This window comes from Moschus berezovskii, chromosome 25 (assembly GCF_049115385.1).
Source record: "Moschus berezovskii isolate FMDL1 chromosome 25, NW_MosBer_1.0, whole genome shotgun sequence".
Classification (NCBI taxonomy): domain Eukaryota; kingdom Metazoa; phylum Chordata; class Mammalia; order Artiodactyla; family Moschidae; genus Moschus; species Moschus berezovskii.
This window is the reverse complement of record NC_142484.1, coordinates 41527001-41547040: the sequence shown is the minus strand read 5'-3', so window position 1 is coordinate 41547040 and position 20040 is coordinate 41527001. Positions and strand designations below refer to the sequence as shown.

The 20040-nt window shown below is 39.6% G+C and overlaps 1 pseudogene; it reads left to right on the top strand.

The window, feature by feature from the left end:
• Nucleotides 1-14373: 14373 nt before the first annotated feature.
• LOC129548562 (kallikrein-7 pseudogene) lies at nucleotides 14374-15148 on the top strand (annotated as a pseudogene).
• The last annotated feature ends 4892 nt before the right edge of the window (nucleotides 15149-20040 follow it).

Below are 20040 nucleotides of genomic sequence, written 5' to 3'. Positions count from 1 at the left end.
TAAAATAGGCAGCTTTTTCAAAAACAGAATACTAAATGTGAAATTAAGATGATCCCAGAAATAATAGAATTCTCCTCTGTAGAGGGTGTGTGCTGTGGGGGTGGATGACAGATTTACCCGTATATTCTTTCTACTTTTGAAGCTGCATAATCTGTCTCCTTAATGCAATATAATTACCATCTAAAGTGACATACTGCATGAAGCATCTTGGCATGGAAGTGGAGTTTATTGTGTTCTGGAAATATTTACAGTCATATAAGTTAGATACTGTCATGAAACTGGTCTAAAATATTGTTTAAAATGTTTAAGACATTCTCTTTAGAACAGAGGATACAGGTGCTTCTGAGAACTGTGTGCTGAAGTAGCAGCTACCCTTTGTTGTCTTGCTCCTTCCTCATGGCTGGCAGAATTCTGACTTCCCTCAGGTTCAGCCCTGTGCTTTTGTGCTTCAATGGCCTCAGAGACTGGGTTATCTCTTCAGGAGTTTTTGTGGAATGTGCTGCTTCAAAAATGGAACTTATCGTGATGCAATAAGCTCTCTGCTGCTGCTGCTAAGTCACTTCAGTTGTGTCCGACTCTGTGCGACCCCATAGATGGCAGCCCACCAGGCTCCCCCGTCCCTGGGATTCTCCAGGCAGGAACACTGGTGTGGGTTGCCATTTCCTTCTCCAGTGTGTGAAAGTGAAAAGTGAAAGTGAAGTCACTCAGTCGTGTCCAACCCTTAGTGACCCCACGGACTGCAGCCTACCAGGCTGCTCCGTCCATGGGATTTTCCAGGCAAGAGTACTGGAGTGAGGTGCCATTGCCTTCTCCGAATAAGCTCTCTGCTAGACAGCAAAAGAGACACAGATGTATAAAACAGTCTTTGGGACTCTGTGGGAGAGGATGAGGGTGGGATGGTTTGGGAGAATGGCACTGAAACATGTATATTATCATATGTGAAACGAATCGCCATTTAAGGGTCGATGCATGTTACAGGATGCTCCGGGCTGGTATGCGGGGATGACCCAGAGGGAGGATAAGGGGAGGAGGGAGATGGGAGGGGGGTTCGGGAGGGGGAACTCATGTACACCCGGGGCGGATTCATGTCAGTGTATGGCAAAACCAACCAATATAATATTGTAAAATAATTAGCCTCCAATAAAAATAAAAATAAATTGTTATTCATATAAATATTTATTGAGGGCTTTCCTTGTGTAGACATGTACTAGGGCCCATAGATATAGGAAAAAAGTCAGAAGGCATGAATAGTACAGAAAGAGTGAATATGCATATAAAATATAGGTATGCCACCACTACTTTTTTACACAGCATCATATATGTATATACACACATACATACACGTACGTATGTGATGTGTTTTAACACTGCGTTAAAGCTGAGCCTGAGAATCATGTTTAACCTTGCCATGGCTTCAGGAACAAGACGGTTTTAGGATGAGAAATGAGAAGCCACTTTTTGGATAGCAGATAGGTATTATCCTCTCTGAAAACGCTTTATCAATTAGTAGTACTGGAAGTATGAAGTTAAAAAGGATCGAGGGATTATATAGATTTCTCTCCCAAACAAGGTCGAATGATAACTAGATTTAACCTTTTAACTAAAAAAAAAAAAAAAGACAAAGCATAAGCAAAGCAGTTCTGAAAAAGGGAATATCTGGCCATGAAGGAGAGTGGGCCATAAGAGACTGGTTACAAATGAGATTAGCTCTATCATTGCTCAGCTTTCTATCCTGAGAGAGTGTTTAGGTAAAGATATAGAGGAGAGGGAAACCCAGGCAACAGTTTCCCTGACATGACAAAGAAGAGCTGGGAAGCATGGCTGAGAAGAATTTGCCAAACAGAATACTGGAGAGGATTGAGCTGTATGGAATGAAAAGTGCAGAGTTCTGCAGGAGGATCCACCAGAGTATTCAACTGACTGCTAATCAGTAGACACAGATGAAAAACTCTGCAGGCCATAGCACTAAGATAATACATAAAAAGATAATAGGAAATAGTGCCTTAACCTCTCATAGGGTTATAAAGAGTGACATTATCCAGAGTGGAAAAGCCTCATAATTCAAAGGATATCAGTTAAAGTACAATAAATGGTTTTGGTTTGGACTTCATGTAACAAACTCTAAAAGCAAAATCTGAAAGGATCCAACTATTTGAAGTAACTTTAACCGTGACCAGAAAAAAACTCAAAATTATGTTTAATAATAGAAAAGTATCTCCTGACAAGGCAAAATATACAGTGTCGAGCATCCAGTAAAAAATTACCAGCATGCAAAAAAACATGGAACTGATACTCATAATGAGGATAAAAGTCAGTTGAAACTGATACAGATGTAGTGCAGATAACAGATTAGTAGACAAGGACATTAAAATGGCTAATATAATTTCATTCTACAAGTTCAGGTAGCTAGAAGAATTGCATGTCTTAAGCATGGAAAGCAAACCTTTAAAAATGAAGTCTGCAGTGGCTCAGTGTTTGGCATATAATACACTGGATGGGGTTAATGGCCAATGGATATTGCATAAAATTAGTGAACTTGATTACATACCAATTGAAACTATCCAGACTGAAACATACAGAAAAAAAGCTGAAAAAAATGAAAATAGAATGACATCAGCTGAAAGGGGGTCGGTTACATAAAATTAGTGTTCCTGGAGGGAACAAAATATTTGAAGAAATAATGATATAAATTTTTCAACTTTATAAAAATTATTACTCACTTATTCAAAAAGCTCAAATAACCGCAAGCACAAAAACATGAGGAACTTCACCAGAGGGCATGATAATCAAGTTTTATAAAATGAATGAGAGAAAAATATCTGAGACATAGACATTACCTAAAAGATAAGTTATATACAAGGAAATAGAGAAAAGGAAACCACTAAATTTCTTGACATGAAAAAAATCTTCAGAAGCTTTAAGAAATGTAATTGAAGCATTCAAGTATGGAAAGAAAATAAAAAAACTGTGAACTCACAATTTTTTACCCAATAAAAATATTTCTCAGAAACAGAAACACATTTGCAGGTGAGGAAAAGTAGGAAAAGCCCATTATCAGAAGACATATGCAGTGAAGCCCTTTAAAGGAAATCCTTCACGCAGGACAGTGATATCAGATAGAAATTGTGTCTATACAAAGAATTGACAATCACTAGAAATGATAGATAATATGTAAACATGGTGATTATGTATTAAAATATATTTAATAAATGTTTAAAGCAAAAATGGTAATATATTGTGAAGCTATACCATATGCAAAAGTAAAAGGTATGGCAACTATATAACTGGTTGGGAAGGAGAAATGTAAGCATAGTGTTATATGTTTCTTTTATTATAAGTGAAGTTGTTTAATATCACTTAAATACAGACTATGATACATTAACGATGTATACTGTGTACCCTAAAGCAACCAGTACAAGGACACAACAGAATTATAGCCAACAAGGAAAAACCTGGAATCATAAAAAAAACATAACCCACTAACCCCAGAGAGGGAAGGAACAAAGCAAAAAGAACAATTGGAATAAGTTAAAAAAACAAGCATCATAGTGGTAAACTTAAAAAGAGCCATATCAATAATCACATCAAATGTAAATGTGTTAACCCCTGAATTAAAAGTCAGCAGTTGACAAACTGGATTTAAAAACAACAGAAAACAAGGTTCAACTACATGTTACCTCAAGATACACACTTCAGTTATAAAAACAAAAACAGTTTAAAAGAAAAGCATAGGGTCAGACATACCAGACTGCTACTAGTCAGAGAAAACTTGAATGACTGTATTGATATCAAATAATTCATAGTAAAGAATATTACCAGGGATGTAGGGAGTCATTTTATAATGTAATGGTAGTCATTAAATCTAATGGTACATAATAATTGTAGATGTTTATGCTAATAACAAATTTGAAAATTCTTGGCAAAAAATAAAACTGATAAAATTGCAAGGAGAAATTAAGAAAATCTACAAATAAACTGGATATTTCAATACTCTTCCATAAATAATTGGTAGAACAACTAGACAAAATCAGTAGGGGTATAAAAGACTTGAAAAACACTATAAACCAACTTCAACTACTTGATAACTTAAGGTCACGGAAGTGTGTGATCTGATAGAGAACTAAAAAATAGTTGTCCTTAAAAAAAAAACTTAACAAAGAAATCTCAGAAAAGCAGTTTAATGAGCCCAGTAATAAAATTAATGAACAGAAGGAATACTTTATAAAAGAGATTGAAGCTGTAATAAAGAACTAAATAGAAACTTTAAAGCTGAAGAACTCAATAAATGAGATGAAGAATGCAATAGAAAGCATTGGAAATTGAGCAGACCATATGGAAGAGAGAATTAGTAAGCTCAAAAATAGAAATGTAGAAATGATTCGGGTAGAAGAGAGATTTTTTCAAAATGAAGACCTTCTGTGAGAATAATCTGACTACATCAGGAAAAGCAACATAAGGTTAATGAGAATCCCCCAAATAGAAGAAAGGGAGAAGGGAGCAGTGAGTTTATTTAAAAAAAATAATAGCTGAGAACTTTTCAAGCATGGGGAAGGAACTGGACAAACAGTTCCACAAAGCTAAGTGAACATCTAATTATCTCAATGTCAAAAGACCTTTTTCCAAAACATGTTGTATTAGAACTGTCAAAAACCAATGTTAGGGAAGAAAAGTCAATGATAAACAATTCTGAAGGCAGCCAGAGGAAGAAAGACAGCAACTTACAAAGGAATACCCATCAGGCTATGATGAGCAGATTTCTTAGTTGAAACTGCAGGCCAGGGGAGAGTAGAATGACATACTCAAAATATTGAAAGATTAAAAACTGTCAGCCAAGAATACTCTATCCAGCAAAGTTACAGATAGGGAGAAGTAAAGGCTTTCTCAGGCAAACAGAAGCTGAGAGAATTCATCACAACTAGACTTGCCTCACAAGAAATGTTAAGGAGAGCTCTTACACCTGAAAAGAAAATGTAAAAGTACAGAAAACTTTGAGTAAAGTGATAAATAGAAAGTTGCAACTCCATATCAGAATACGTTGTTAAATGTTTAATTATAACATAAAAGTTATAAAGGAATAAACAGCAAAAACAACAGTTACTTCAATTTAATAATGAGCTCACAATGTAAGAGAATAAGTTGAGACAGCAGAAGTTTTAAAGAGGAAAAGGAAATGAATGAACCTATACAGGCAAATAAAGATAAGTTTTCAACAGAAAAAAAAATGGTCTTACCATCTGTGAGACACTTTATATAAACCTAAAAGTAACCTTAAAACATAAATCTAGAGCAGAGACATGAAACATAAAGAGAAAACTAGGAAAAATATTGTAAGAAAATCACCAAACCAAAATGACAGAAACACAGAGACAAGAAAAAAGAAACAGTGCAACCAAAATATAAATAAATAACAGTGCTATGTACTTACCTGTCAGTGATAGCCCTAAGTAAATGGATTCGTAGCACCAATCAAAAGACAGAGTGGCTGGATGGATTAAGAAACAATACTCACCTGTATGCAAATTTCAGGAGATTTAGCTCTGAAGATAAACACAGATCCAGAGTTAGGAGATGAAAGGTGATACTGCAAGAAAGTGGCAGGCAAAAGAAAGCTGGGGTAGCCCTACTCATTTCAAATAGATTTAAAGTCAAAAAAGATAACAAGACAAAGATGGATATTATGTAACAGTAAAGGGAATAATTCATCAAGAAGACATGATAGTTACTAATACATGTGTACCTAACATGGGAGTACCAGAAGTACATAAAACAATTACTAATAGATCTATGGGGAGAAATTGACAGCATCACAATAAAAGGGGACTTTAACATCCCACTTATATCAATGGATAGACCATCAAGACAGAAGTCAACAAAGAAATAATGACTTAAATGAAGTATTATACTAGATGTACCTAATTGATATGGCTTTCATTGGGCGCAATGGTAATCTGCCTGCCAATGCAGGAGATTCAGGTTTGATTCCTGGATCCAGAATATCCCTTGGAGAAAGAAATGGCAACTTATTCCAGTATTCTTGCCTGGATAATCCCTTGGGCAGGGAAGCCTGGGGGGCTACAGTCCATGGGGTTGCACAGAGTTGGACATGATTGAGCAATTGATACATATATAGACTGTTATATACAAATGCAGCAGCTTCTCAAGTGTGCAAGGACCATTCTCAAGGATAGCCTATATTTTGGGAAGTAAGTCTTAAAAAGTGTAAGAAAATTGAAACCGTATTAAGTATCTTTTTTGACCATATGGTATGAAACTGCATCTGCAAGAAGAAAGCTGGAAAAAGCACAAATATGTTGATGAAAGTGAAAGAGAAGAGTGAAAAAGTTGGCTTGAAGAGAAACATTCAGAAAACTAAGATCATGCCATCTGGTCCCATCACTTCATGGGAAATAGATGGGGAAACAGTGGAAACAGTGTCAGACTTTATGTTTTGGTGTTCCAAAATCACTGTGGATGCTGATTGCAGCCATGAAATTAAAAGACGCTTACTCCTTGGAAGGAAAGTTATGACCAACCTAGATAGCATATTAAAAAGCAGAGACATTACTTTGCCAACCAAGGTCTGTCTAATCAAGGCTGTGGTTTTTCCCGTGGTCATGTATGGATGTGAGAGTTGGAATGTGAAGAAAGCTGATCGCCAAAGAATTGATGAAGAGATTGATTTTAAGCTGTGGTGTTGGAGAAGACTCTTGAGAGTCCCTTGGACTGCAAGGAGATCCAACCAGTCCATTCTAAAGGAGATCAGTCCTGGGTGTTCATTGGAAGGACTGATGCTGAAGCTGAAGCTCCAATACTTTGACCACCTCATGCGACGAGTTGACTCACTGGAAAAGACTCTGATGCTGGGAGGGATTGGGGGCAGGAGGAGAAGGGGACGACAGAGAATGAGATGGCTGGATGGCATCGCCGACTCGATGGAGGTGAGTTTGAGTGAACTCTGGGAGTTGGTGATGGACAGGGAGGCCTGGCGTGCTGTGATTCATGGGGTCTCAGAGTTGGACACGACTAAATGACTGAACTGAACTTAACTGAAGCAATATGTTACTGAACAGCTATTGGATTAATGAAGAAATGAGAATAAAAAATACCTGAGGACAAAGGAAAATGAGAGTGCAATAAAGCAGAAACTCTGGGATGAAAGGAAAGTGATACTAAGAAGGAAGTTTATAGAAATAGAGGAAGCAAAAATATCTGAAACAATCTAACTTTACACCTAAAGGAACTAGAAAAATAAGAACAAGCAAAAGCCCAGAATCAGTAGAGGAAGAAAAAAAATCAGACTTTAAATAAATAGAGACTACAAAGGCAATATAGAAGAGATCAGTGAAAGTAACAGCTGTTTTCTTTGAATGGATAAATTTGACAAACCTTTCACTAGACTCAATAAGAAAAAAAAAAGGCTCATGTAAAAAAAATGAGAAATTACAATATGTAACAGAAATACAAAGGATAATAAGAGAATACTATGAACAACTAGCTATATGTCAACAAATTGTCCCTATATGACAGCCTAGAAGAAATGGACAAATTCTTTGAATCATACAATCTTCCAAGACTGAATCACAAAGAAATAGAAAAATCTGAATAGACTAATCACTATTAAGGAGATTGAAATAGAAATAAAAATCTCCCCCCGCAAAAAAAGCCAAGCACTAGATGGCTTCACAGGTGAATTCTGCCAAACATTCAAAGACAATGTAATACCCACCTTTCTCAAACTCTCAAAAAATTGAAGAGGAGGGAATGCTTTTTAATAAATTTTCTGAGACTAGCATTGTCTTGGTAACAAAACCATGGGAAACACACAAATTGCAGACCAAAATCACTGATGAACATAAATGCAAAAATCCTCAACAAAATATTCAGTTCAGTTGAGTTGCTTGGTCGTGTCCGACTCTTTACGACTCCGTGAACTGCAGCACTCCAGGCTTCCTTGTCCATCACCAACTCCCAGAGCCTACCCAAACTCATGTCCATTGAGTCGGTGATGCCATCCAACTGTCTCATCCTCTGTTGTCCCCTTCTCCTCCTGCCCTTCTCAATCTTTCCCAGCATCAGGATCTTTTCCAATGAGTCAGCTCTTTGCATCAGGTGGCCAAAGTATTGGAGTTTCAGCTTCAACATCAGTCCTTCCAATTTACACCCAGGACTGATCTCCTTTAAGATGGACTGATTGGATCTCCTTGCAGTCCAAGGGACTCTCAAGAGTCTTCTCCAACATCACAGTTCAAAAGCATCAATTCATCTGTGCTCAGCTTGCTTTACAGTCCAACTCTCACCATCCGTACATGACTACTGGAAAAACCATAGCCTTGACTAGATGGACCTTTGTTGGCAAAGTAATGTCTCTGCTTTTTAATATGCTATCTAGGTTGGTCATAACTTTCCTTCCAAGGAGCAAGCGTCTTTTAATTTCATGGCTGCAATCACCATCTGCAGTGATTCTGGAGGCCAAAAAAATAAAATCAGCCACTGTTTCTACTGTTTCCCCATCTATTTCCCATGAAGTTAGGGACTGGATGCCATGATCTTAGTTTTCTGAATGTTGAGCTTTAAGTCAACCTTTTCACTCTCCTCTTTCACTTTCATCAAGAGGCTTTTTAGTTCTTCACTTTCTGCCATAAGGGTGGTGTCATCTGTGTGTCTGAGGTTATTGTTATTTCTTCCAGCAATCTTGTTTCCAGCTTGTGCTTCATCCAGCCTGGCATTTCACATGATGTACTATGCATATAAGTTAAATAAGCAGGGTGAAAGTGTACAGCCTTGACCTTTTCCTATTTGGAACCAGTCTGTTGTTCCATGTCCAGTTCTAACAGTTGCTTCCTGACCTGCATACAGGTTTCTCAAGAGGCAGGTCAGGTGATATGGTATTCCCATCTCTTTCAGAATTTTCCACAGTTTATTGTGATCCATACAGTCAAAGGCTTTGGCATAGTCAATAAAGCAGACATAGATATTTTTCTGGAACTCTTGCTTTTTCGATGATCCAGCGAACGTTGGCAAGTTGATCTCTGGTGCGTCTGCCTTTTCTAAAACCAGCTTGAACGTCTGGAAGTTCATGGTTCACGTGTTGTTGAAGCCTGGCTTGGAGAGTTTTGAGCATTACTTTGCTAGCATGTGAGATGAGTGAAATTGTGTGGTAGTTTGAGCATTCTTTGGCATTGCCTTTCTATGGGATTTGAAGGAAAACTGACCTTTTCCAGTCCAACAAAATATTGGCAAACTAAATATAACAATACAATAAAGGTATACTGTGTGATCAAGTGAAATCTGTTCCAGGGATAGAAAGATGATTCAGTGTCTGTAAATCAATCAGTGTGATACACCGCATTAACAAACCGAAGAATAAAAATTATATAACCAACTGAACAGATGCAGAATAAGCATTTAACATGATTCACACATATTTATGATAAAAACTCAATAAAAATGTACCTTAATACAATAAAAGCAATATGTGAGAAACCCATAGCAAACCTTTTATCAGTGAGATAAACTGAAAACTTTTCCTTTAATAAAGATCAGGAGTTAGACGAGGATGCCCATTCTTGCCACTTTTATTCAACATGGTATTGAAAGTTCTAGTTAGAGCATTAGGTAAGAATAAGGAATAAAAGCATCCAAATTGGAAAGGAAGAAGTAAAATTCACTATTTGCAGATGATGCAATTTTGTATACAGAAAACCCTAAAAACTACCAAAGTACTAGAAGTAATAATTTAGCAGAGTTTCAGTGTAAAAAATCAGTAAAGTCTTGTTTCATTTCTTTGAACTGTCAGAAATAGAGAAAATTGTCCCATTTATTGTTGCAGCAAAAAGAATAAAATACCTAGGAGTAAATTTAACTAAGGATGTGAAAGATTGTACACTCAAAACTATTAAGATATTCTTGAAAGAAGTTAAAGAATACCCCAAATAGAAATATTTTCTATGTTCATGGATTGGAAGAATTAACTTTGCAAAAATTTTCATGTTATTTAACATAATATGCATATTTAAGGCAATCTCTATCAAAATCCCGATGACTTTTTCAGAGGAATAGAACAAAAAGTCCGAATACCTGTATGGAACCACAAAGGCTATGAATAGCCAAAGCAATCCTGAGAAAAAGGAATAGATTTGGAGGCATCACACTCCCTAAATTCAAGTTAGTACAAAGTGTAGTAATCAAAACAGCATGGTATTGGAAGAAAAGCAATGACAAACCTAGACAGTGTATTAAAAAGCAGACATATTATTTTCCTACAAAGGTCCATAAAGCTATGGTTTTTCCAGTAGTCGTGTATGGATGTGAGAGCTGAACTTGGTAAAAAAAGCCTGAGCGCAAAAGCATTAATGCTTTGGAAATGTGGTGTTGGAGAAGACTCTTGAAAGTCCCTTGGACAGCAAGATCAAACCAGTCAATCCTAAAAGAAATCAATCCTCAGTTTTCGTTGGAAGGACTGATGCTGAAGCTGAAGCTCCAACACTTTGGCCACATGATGTGAAGAGCCGACTCATTGGAAAAGACTCTGATGCTGGGGGACGACAGAGGATGAGATGATTGAATGGCATCACCACCTCAATGGACATGAGTTTGAGCAACCTCTGGGAGATGGGACGCGAGAGACGCCGGCCCCGGCAGCGCAGACGCGACGCGAGAGACGCCGGGCCCGGCGCAAAGAGGCGCGGCCGTGAGGAGCTACCCCACGCCTGAGGCCAGGGCCGGCGGCCGAGAGGAGCTACCCCACGTCCAACAGGCGGTGGCTGCGTGGGCGCAGGAGGGCCGAGAGGAGCTACTCCACGTTCAAGGTCAGGAGGGGCGGCCTTGAGGAGATACCCCTCGTCCAAGGTAAGGTACAGCGGCTGCACTTTGCTGGAGCGGCTGTACTTTGCTGGAGCGGCTGTGAAGAGATTTTCCACGACCAAGGTAAGAGAAACCCAAATAAGACGGTAGGTATTGCTAGGGGGCACCAGAGGGCAGACAAACTGAAATCATAATCACAGGAAACTAGCCGATCTGATCACATGGACCACAGCCGAATGTGGTCCACTGGAGAAGGGAATGGCAAACCACTTCAGTATACTTGCCTTGAGAACCCCATGAACAGTAACAAAGGGCAAAATGATAGGATACTGAATGAGGAATTCCCCAGGTCGGTAGGTGCCCAGTATGCTACTGGAGATCAGTGGAGAAATAACTCTAGAAGGAATAAAGGGATGGAGCAAAAGCAAAACCAATACCCAGTTGTGGATGTGACCAGTGATAGAAGCAAGGTCCAATGCTGTAAAGAGCAATATTGCATAGGAACCTGGAATGTTAGGTCCATGAATCAAGGCAAATTGGAAGTGGTCAAACAGGAGATGGCAAGAGTGAACGTCGACATTCTAGGAATCAGTGAATTAAAATGGACTGGAATGGGTGAATTTAACTCGGATGACCATTATATCTACTACTGTGGTCAGGAATCCCTTAGAAGAAATGGAGTAGCCATCATGGTCAACAAAAGAGTCCGAAATGCAGTACTTGGATGCAATCTTAAAAACGACAGGATGATTTCTGTTCGTTTCCAAGGCAAACCATTCAATATTACAGTAATCCAGGCCTATGCCCCAACCAGTAATGCTGAAGAAGCCGAAGTTAATCGGTTCTATGAAGACCTACAAGACCTTTTAGAACTAACACCCAAAAAAGATGTCCTTTTCATTATAGGGGACTGGAATGCAAAAGTAGGAAGTCAAGAAACACCTGGAGTAACTGGCAAATTTGGCCTTGGAGCACGGAATGAAGCAGGGCAAAGGCTAATAGAGTTTTGTCAAGAGAATGCACTGGTCATAGCAAACACCCTCTTCCAACAACACAAGAGAAGACTCTACACATGGACATCACCAGATGGTCAACACCGAAATCAGATTGATTATATTCTTTGCAACCAAAGATGGAGAAGCTGTATACAGTTAGCGAAAACAAGACCAGGAGCTGACTGTGGCTCAGATCATGAACTCCTTATTGCGAAGTTCAGACTTAAATTGAAGAAAGTAGGGAAAACCACTAGACCATTCAGATATGACCTCAGTCAAATCCCTTATGATTATACAGTGGAAGTGAGAAATAGATTTAAGGGACTAGATCTGATAGATAGAGTGCCTGATGAACTCTGGACGGAGGTTCGTGACATTGTACAGGAGACAGGGACCAAGACCATCCCCATGGAAAAGAAATGCAAAAGAGTGAAATGGCTGTCTGAGGAGGCCTTACAAATAGCTGTGAAAAGAAGAGAGGCGAAAAGCAAAGGAGAAAAAGAAAGATATAAGCATCTGAATGCAGAGTTCCAAAGAATAGCAAGGAGAGATAAGAAAGACTTCCTCAGTGATCAATGCAAAGAAATAGAGGAAAACAACAGAACAGGAAAAACAAGAGACCTCTTCAAGAAAATTAGAGATTCCAAGGGAACATTTCATGCAAAGATGGGCTCGATAAAGGACAGAAATGGTATGGACCTAACAGAAGCAGAAGATATTAAGAAGAGGTGGCAAGAATACACAGAAGAACTGTACAAAAAAGATCTTCACGACCAAGATAGTCACGATAACGTAATCACTGACCTAGAGCCAGACATCTTGGAATGTGAAGTCAAGTGGGCCTTAGAAAGCATCACTACTAACAAAGCTAGTGGAGGTGATGGAATTCCAGTTGAGCTATTTCAAGTCTTGACAGATGATGCTGTGAAAGTGCTGCACTCAATATGCCGGCAGATTTGGAAAACTCAGCAGTGGCCACAGGACTGGAAGAGGTCAGTCTTCATTCCAATCCCAAAGAAAGGCAATGCCAAAGAATGCTCAAACTACTGGACAATTGCCCTCATCTCACACGCTAGCAAAGTCATGCTCAAAATTCTCCAAGCCAGGCTTCAGCAATATGTAAACCGTGAACTCCCAGATGTTCAAGCAGGTTTTAGAAAAGGCAGAGGCACCAGAGATGAAATTGCCAACATCCGCTGGATCATGGAGAAAGCAAGAGAGTTTCAGAAAAACATCTATTTCTGCTTCATTGACTATGCCAAAGCCTTTGACTGTGTGGATCACAATAAACTGTGGAACATTCTGAAAGAGATGGGAATCCCAGACCACCTGACCTGCCTCTTGAGAAACCTGTATGCAGGTCAGGAAGCAACTGTTAGAACTGGACATGGAACAACAGACTGGTTCCAAATAGGAAAAGGTGTACGTCAAGGTTGTATATTGTCACCTTGCTTATTTAACTTATATGCAGAGTACATCATGAGGAACGCTGGGCTGGAAGAAGCACAAGCTGGAATCAAGATTGCTGGGAGAAATATCAATAACCTCAGATATGCAGATGACACTACCCTTATGGCAGAAAGTGAAGAGGAACTCAAAAGCCTCTCGATGAAAGTGAAAGAGGAGAGTGAAAAGGTTGGCTTGAAGCTCAACATTCAGAAAACAAAGATCATGGCATCTGGTCCCATCACTTCATGGGAAATAGATGGAAAAACAGTGGAAACAGTGTCAGACTTTATTTTTTTGGGCTCCAAAATCACTGCAGATGCTGATTGCAGTCGTGAAATTAAAAAACGCTTGCTCCTTGGAAGGAAAGTTATGACCAACCTTGATAGTATATTAAAAAGCAGAGACATTACTTTGCCAACCAAGGTCCGTCTAGTCAAGGCAATGGTTTTTCCCGTGGTCATGTATGGATGTGAGAGTTGGACTGTGAAGAAAGCTGATCGCCGAAGAATCGATGCTTTTGAACTGTGGTGTTGGAGAAGACTCTTGAGAGTCCCTTATACTGCAAGGAGATCCAACCAGTCCATTCTAAAGGAGATCAATCCTGGATGTTCATTGGAGGGACTGATGCTAAAGCTGAAGCTGCAATACTTTGGCCACCTCATGCGACGAGTTGACTCACTGGAAAAGACTCTGATGCTGGGAAAGGTTGGGGGCGAGAGGAGAAGGGGACGACGGAGAATGAGATGGCTGGATGGCATCACCGACTCTGTGGACATGAGTTTGAGTGTACTCCGGGAGTTGGTGATGGACAGGGAGGCCTGGCGTGCTGTGATTCATGGGGTCGCGGAGAGTCGGACACGACTGAGCGACTGAACTGAACTGAACTGGGAGATGGTGAAGGACAGGCAAGCCTTGTGTGCTGCAGTCCATGGGGTCACAAAGAGTTGAACACATCTGAAAGACTGAACAAAATTGTTAGAAAAAGTAGACATCAATGCCTGGCTTCCAACCGAGTGTGGCGCCCAGATCAGATCTGACCTTCCAGAGCTGAGAAGAGGCTTCATTTATGCCCCAGCACAAGAAAGCCCTCTCTTGCTGGCAGCCCCTGAGAGACTCGGAGGTCGCCATGGCGGCACCCTTGCTGATCCTATTCCTGTCCTTTGCCCAGGGATCTGCTGCACAAGATGCCCAGGGTGACTAGAGTTTGGAGAAGATTATTGACGGAGTCCTGTGTCCAAGAGGCTGCCAATCCTGGCAGGTGGCCCTGCACGAGGGCAGTCAGCCCCACTGTGGAGGCATGCTGCTCAGCGAGCAGTGGGTGCACCCCACTGCCCAACTGCATGATGAATGAGTACAATGTGCACATTCACAGTGATCCGGCTGGTGGGAGGCCAGAAGATCAAGGCACGTGGTCCTGTCCACCATCCGGGTTACTCCACACAGACCCACGCTAACTGCCTCATGCTGTTGAAACTAAATGGCTGGGCCAGGCTGTCATCCAGTGTCAAGAACGTCAACCTGCCTTCCCAGTGCAACCCTGGACCTGCCGCAGACCACGTGCACTGCTTATGGCTGGGGCGCCACCACTAGCCCTGATGTGACCTTTCCAGCGCAGCTCATGTGCACAGTCATCAAGCTCATCTCCCCCCAAGACTTCAGGAAGGTTTGTAAGGACTTGCTGGGAGACTCCATGCCCCGTGCTGGCATCCTGAACTCCAGCACCTGTGGAGTGTTGTGCCTGCAACAGTGACTCAAGGAGACCACTGATGTGCAAAGGTACCTTGCAAGGTCTGGTGTCATGGGGAAGTTTCCCTCGTGGCCAACCCAATGACCCAGGTGTCTATACCCAAGTCTGCAAGTATATCTATCAGGTAAAAGAGATCATGAGACGATACCGCTAATCTCTCCCTACTCCTATCTCTCCATCCCTACACCTTGGAACAGAAAATTCACAGAAATAAGGACATCAGTGACCTACAGTTCTCCTTGACCTTATCTTTCCTCAGAGATGTGTCAGAGCCTCAGCAATATGTGTGTAAGCCAACAATATGTGTGTGAGCCAATCAAGTCAGTTAGGATGTAAAAACCAAATACAGAAACCTCAGTGCTGGTAAGGATGTAATGAGACCAGCCCTGTCTGCCACTGAAACTAAATTCATTCAGTTTTTATGGAAGATGATTTGACCATTTGAGTGAGGACATCTGTTCTCTACCTTTGACCTAGTAATTCTAGTTGTCTACTAAAAAAAAATCCAAAATGTGGAGCAGAGTTTGAATTTATCACAATATTGTTTTTCGTAACACAATAGTGGAAACACTGAAGGTGTCTAGAAACTGTGGATTGGTTAAACAGTAGGCTTGTTCGAGGCAAGGATATTCTGAAGCTCTTAAGGATAATAATTATGCAGAATTCTTAGTATTATCTGAGGATGTTTATGCTTTGTGATACTAAATGAAGGAGGGAAGATACAGAAATATATGTGTATGTGATTCTCACTATGTAAAATGAAAATATTCACAAAATAAAGCCTGAAAGGACATTTACCAACCTGCATTTAAAAAGACTTGCAAATCGATGGAGTGGAATTAAAGAGCCCAGAAATAAGCCCACACCTATAGGGACAATTAATTTATGACAAAAGACCAAAGAAATACAATTGAGAAAGGATATTCTCTTAATAAATGGTGTTGGGAAAACTGGACAACCACATGCGAAAGAATGAAACTAGTCTACTGTCTTAGCAAAATTAATTCAAAATCATTTAAAGACTTTAAGACCTGAACCCATAAATCTCTTAGAAGAAAACACAGGTAGTATGCTCTTTGACATTCATCTTAGCAATATTCTTTTGAATGTTTCCTCAGGCAAAGGAAACAAAAGCAAAAATAAATAGCACTACAAACTAAAAACTTCTGCAGAGCAAAGGAAACCCTTAACAAAATGAAAATACAGCATACTGCATGGGAGAAACTATTTGCAAATCATATATCCACAGTAGGGAGTTAATATCCAAAATACACTACCCTGGTGGCTCAGATGACAACGCATCTGCCTGCAATGCTGGAGACCCAGGCTTGATCCCTGGGTTGCGAAGATCCACTGGCAGAGGAAATGGCTATTCACCCCAGTTCTTCCCTGGAGAATCCCATGGACAGAGGAGTTTGGCGGGCTATAGTCCATGGGGTCACAACGAATTACACACAGCTGAGCAACTAACACACACACATCTAAAATATACATGAAGAACTTACACAACAACAACAAAACCAATTAAAAATGGTTAGAGGATCTTAATAGACATTTTCCCAATGAAGACTTACATAGAACCAACAGGCATATGAAAAAATGCTCGATACTAATCATTACAGAAATGCAACTAAACCTACAGTGAGATATCATCTCACACTCATTAGAATGACTGTTGTTAAAAATACAGGGAATAACACATGTTGGAAAGGGTGTGGTGAAAGGGAATGTTCATACACTGTTGATGGGAGCATAAAATGGTACAGCCACTATGGAAAACAGTATGGAGATTCCTCAAGAAATTAAAAATAGAATTATCATGTGATCCAGCTTTTCCACTTCTGGGTATTTATCCAAAGACTACAAAAATACAAATTCATATATATATATATATGGATACACACACCTGTGTGTTCACGGCAGTAACTTACAATAGCCAAGAATCAAAGTGCCCATCAATGGATGAACGACAAAGAAGATGTAGTGTAGATGAGAACATCAAAGTCTATACCATTTGGGGAAAAAAGAGACTGTGATTAATTAAAAGTAAGCATGTGTGCCTGGTTATTTCTTTAGTGTGCTCCGCTGAACATCAGTTTAATGGAATTAGAAATTCTGTTTGAAGCCTGAAGTTTCCATACAGTTGCCAATTTAGTCACTGAGGGCATGTTCACCCATGTTAAGAGAAAATGGAATGTGGCCTGAGGTTGAATTTTGCATCCTGATGGCAGTGTCTTAAGTATAAAACCCACTGTGAGGTCAAGATTAGAAAGATTAAGGGCACAGAGCAGTTTTTCTTCGAAGAGCAAGCTCTGGACTTGTAGGTCTACTTGATAATAGGGCTTTGATCTTTCTCATTTTGTTAATCTGTAAATCCAATCACACTCACAGTTGAGCACAGGAATCTCATTCCGTCTCATGAGCAAGGCATTCCTCTGAGCTGCTATATGGCCAGGCAGAAATTCTTCTGGAGAGAATTCACAGTAAGTCTCATGACTTAGACTTATGGGTACAAAATGCATTTTTTTAAAGGAGAAAGGAACGATACAATAACTATTGTAAATATAGTGTACAATTAAGATAGAGGTGTTAATCAGTAAATCAGACATTTTCTAACTCAGTGTATTTATTGTACATAGTCTACATATTTATATGTGCATGTATGTATTAGAATTTGCACCAGAAAACAAGTGTTAGCAAACTTAACCCATTATGTTGGATTTGTAAAGGTTTCTAGGATGACGTGTGTGTGTGTGTGTGTTAGTAGAACATAAGCACAGCATTCATAATGGGAAATAAAATCATCATTGAGCTAACTTTCTAATCAGTCACTCAGGTAATGAAATTATTCAATAAATGACATTGGGTCAACTGATTATTAAAAAATCATTACTTCAGTTCTTAAAAATCTGTTTCCCATGGATAAAAAATTTAAATGTTGAAAATTTGAAAAATTAATGTGTCAAAGGATGCCCATAGGACAATTTTTTTTAAATCTTTTATTTATTATGTGTTTGGATTTTTGTTGTCTTAGGTGTGGCATGCAGGGTCTCTGTTGTGGAGCACAGGCTCTTTGCTGTGGTGTACAGACGTCTCTTTAGTTGTGGCACCTGGCTCTGCAGTGGGCAGGCTCAGCAGCGATGGCAGCGGGCTTAGTTGCCCCACCGCATGTGGGACTTTAGTTACCCGACCAGGGATCAAACCCTTCGCCTGCACTGGAAGGCGGATTCCCAACCACTGGATCACCAGAGAAGTCCCTGACAGATTTTAAATAGTCATGTATTAGGGAAAAAAGGTTATGAAAACTGAAAACCAGAGTGGAAATTATTGAAAATATTGTCTACGTAAACATTTTAAACAACTGGGGGTAAGAAACCGTCCAAAAGAAAGTCAAATTAAAATACAAAACGTGCAGAAGTAAATTAAACCTCTGTATGTAAAAGTTAATATTTGTAACATGTCAAAGAACTAATCTCTTGATTCTTTAAAATCTTGCAAATCAGTAATAAAGGGATCAACTGAAAAGAAGTAGGAAAGGGGACAATGATTAAGAATAGGTATTTTAGACTGAAAGAAATACAAGTAACTCATAAACAAAGGAGAATGTTCCACTTTAATCATACTAAAAGAAATGCAAAGGAAGTATTAAGAGTCTGTATTTCCCATATCAAATGAGATAGATACGAAAGTTTGATAATAAATACATAACTTTGGGAAGAGTGTGGATAAATAAGCATTGTTTGTGGAGGTGTAAATTAAGAAACTCTTTGGGAAAAACCAAGTGTATTGACCAAAAGGTAAAACTGTATGTAACTGTTTAGCAATCTTAGTTTTAGAAATTTACCTGTCATAGTCACACATACACAGAGCTACAGGTACAAAAATAATTAGTGCAGTTTTATTTTAAAAGGCAAAAATACGAAAATAACCTTGATCCTATTAATAGGGAGTGTTTGCACAAATTACGTTATAGCTATACAACAAATGTGATGCAGCTATTAAAGAATGTTTCTTGCCTGGGAAATCCCATGGGCAGAGGAGCCTGAAGGGATGCTGTCCATTGGATTGTGAAGAGTTGGACACAACTTAGTGACTAAACAACAACAGAATTAAAGTAGGAGATATGTTGATGTGTGTCAAAATGCACAGAACATATCTTTGAATGAATAATGGCAAAGTAGAGAAGCATGTATAAATATAAATCCCATTTGTATAAATATGAAGAAACTATAGACACTCATATCTATATGCTGCTGCTGCTGCTGCTAAGTCACTTCAGTCGTGTCCGACTCTGTGTGACCCCAAAGACGGCAGCCCACCAGGCTCCCCCGTCCCTGGGATTCTCCAGGCAAGAACACTGGAGTGGGTTGCCATTGCCTTCTCCAATGTGTGAAAGTGAAAAGTGAAAGTGAAGTCGCTCAGTCGTGTTCGACCCTTAGCGACCCCATGGACTGCTGCCTACCAGGCTCCTCCATCCATGGGATTTTCTAGGCAAGAGTACTGGAGTGGCTTGCCATTGCCTTCTCCGCATATCTATATAGCCATGGCAAAATTTTTGAAAAATATATGTGAAACAGCTAATGATACTAAAATTCTCAGAAGTAATATTAGAGCTCTGGGGTGGCTGGAAGATAAATTATTTTAAATGAATTGGCCCCAGCTACATGGCATGCAGTATGTAAACCGTGAACTCCCAGTTGTTCAAGCAGGTTTTAGAAAAGGCAGAGGCACCAGAGATCAAATTGCCAACATCCGCTGGATCATGGAGAAAGAAAGAGAGTTTCAGAAAAACATCCATTTCTGCTTCATTGACTATGCCAAAGCCTTTGACTGTGTTGATCACAATAAACTGTGGAACATTCTGAAAGAGATGGGAATCCCAGACCACCTGACCTGCCTCTTGAGAAACCTGTATGCAGGTCAGGAAGCAACAGTTAGAACTGGACATGGAACAACAGACTGGTTCCAAATAGGAAAAGGAGTACGTCAAGGTTGTATAATGTCACCTTGCTTATTTAACTTATATGCAGAGTACATCATGAGGAA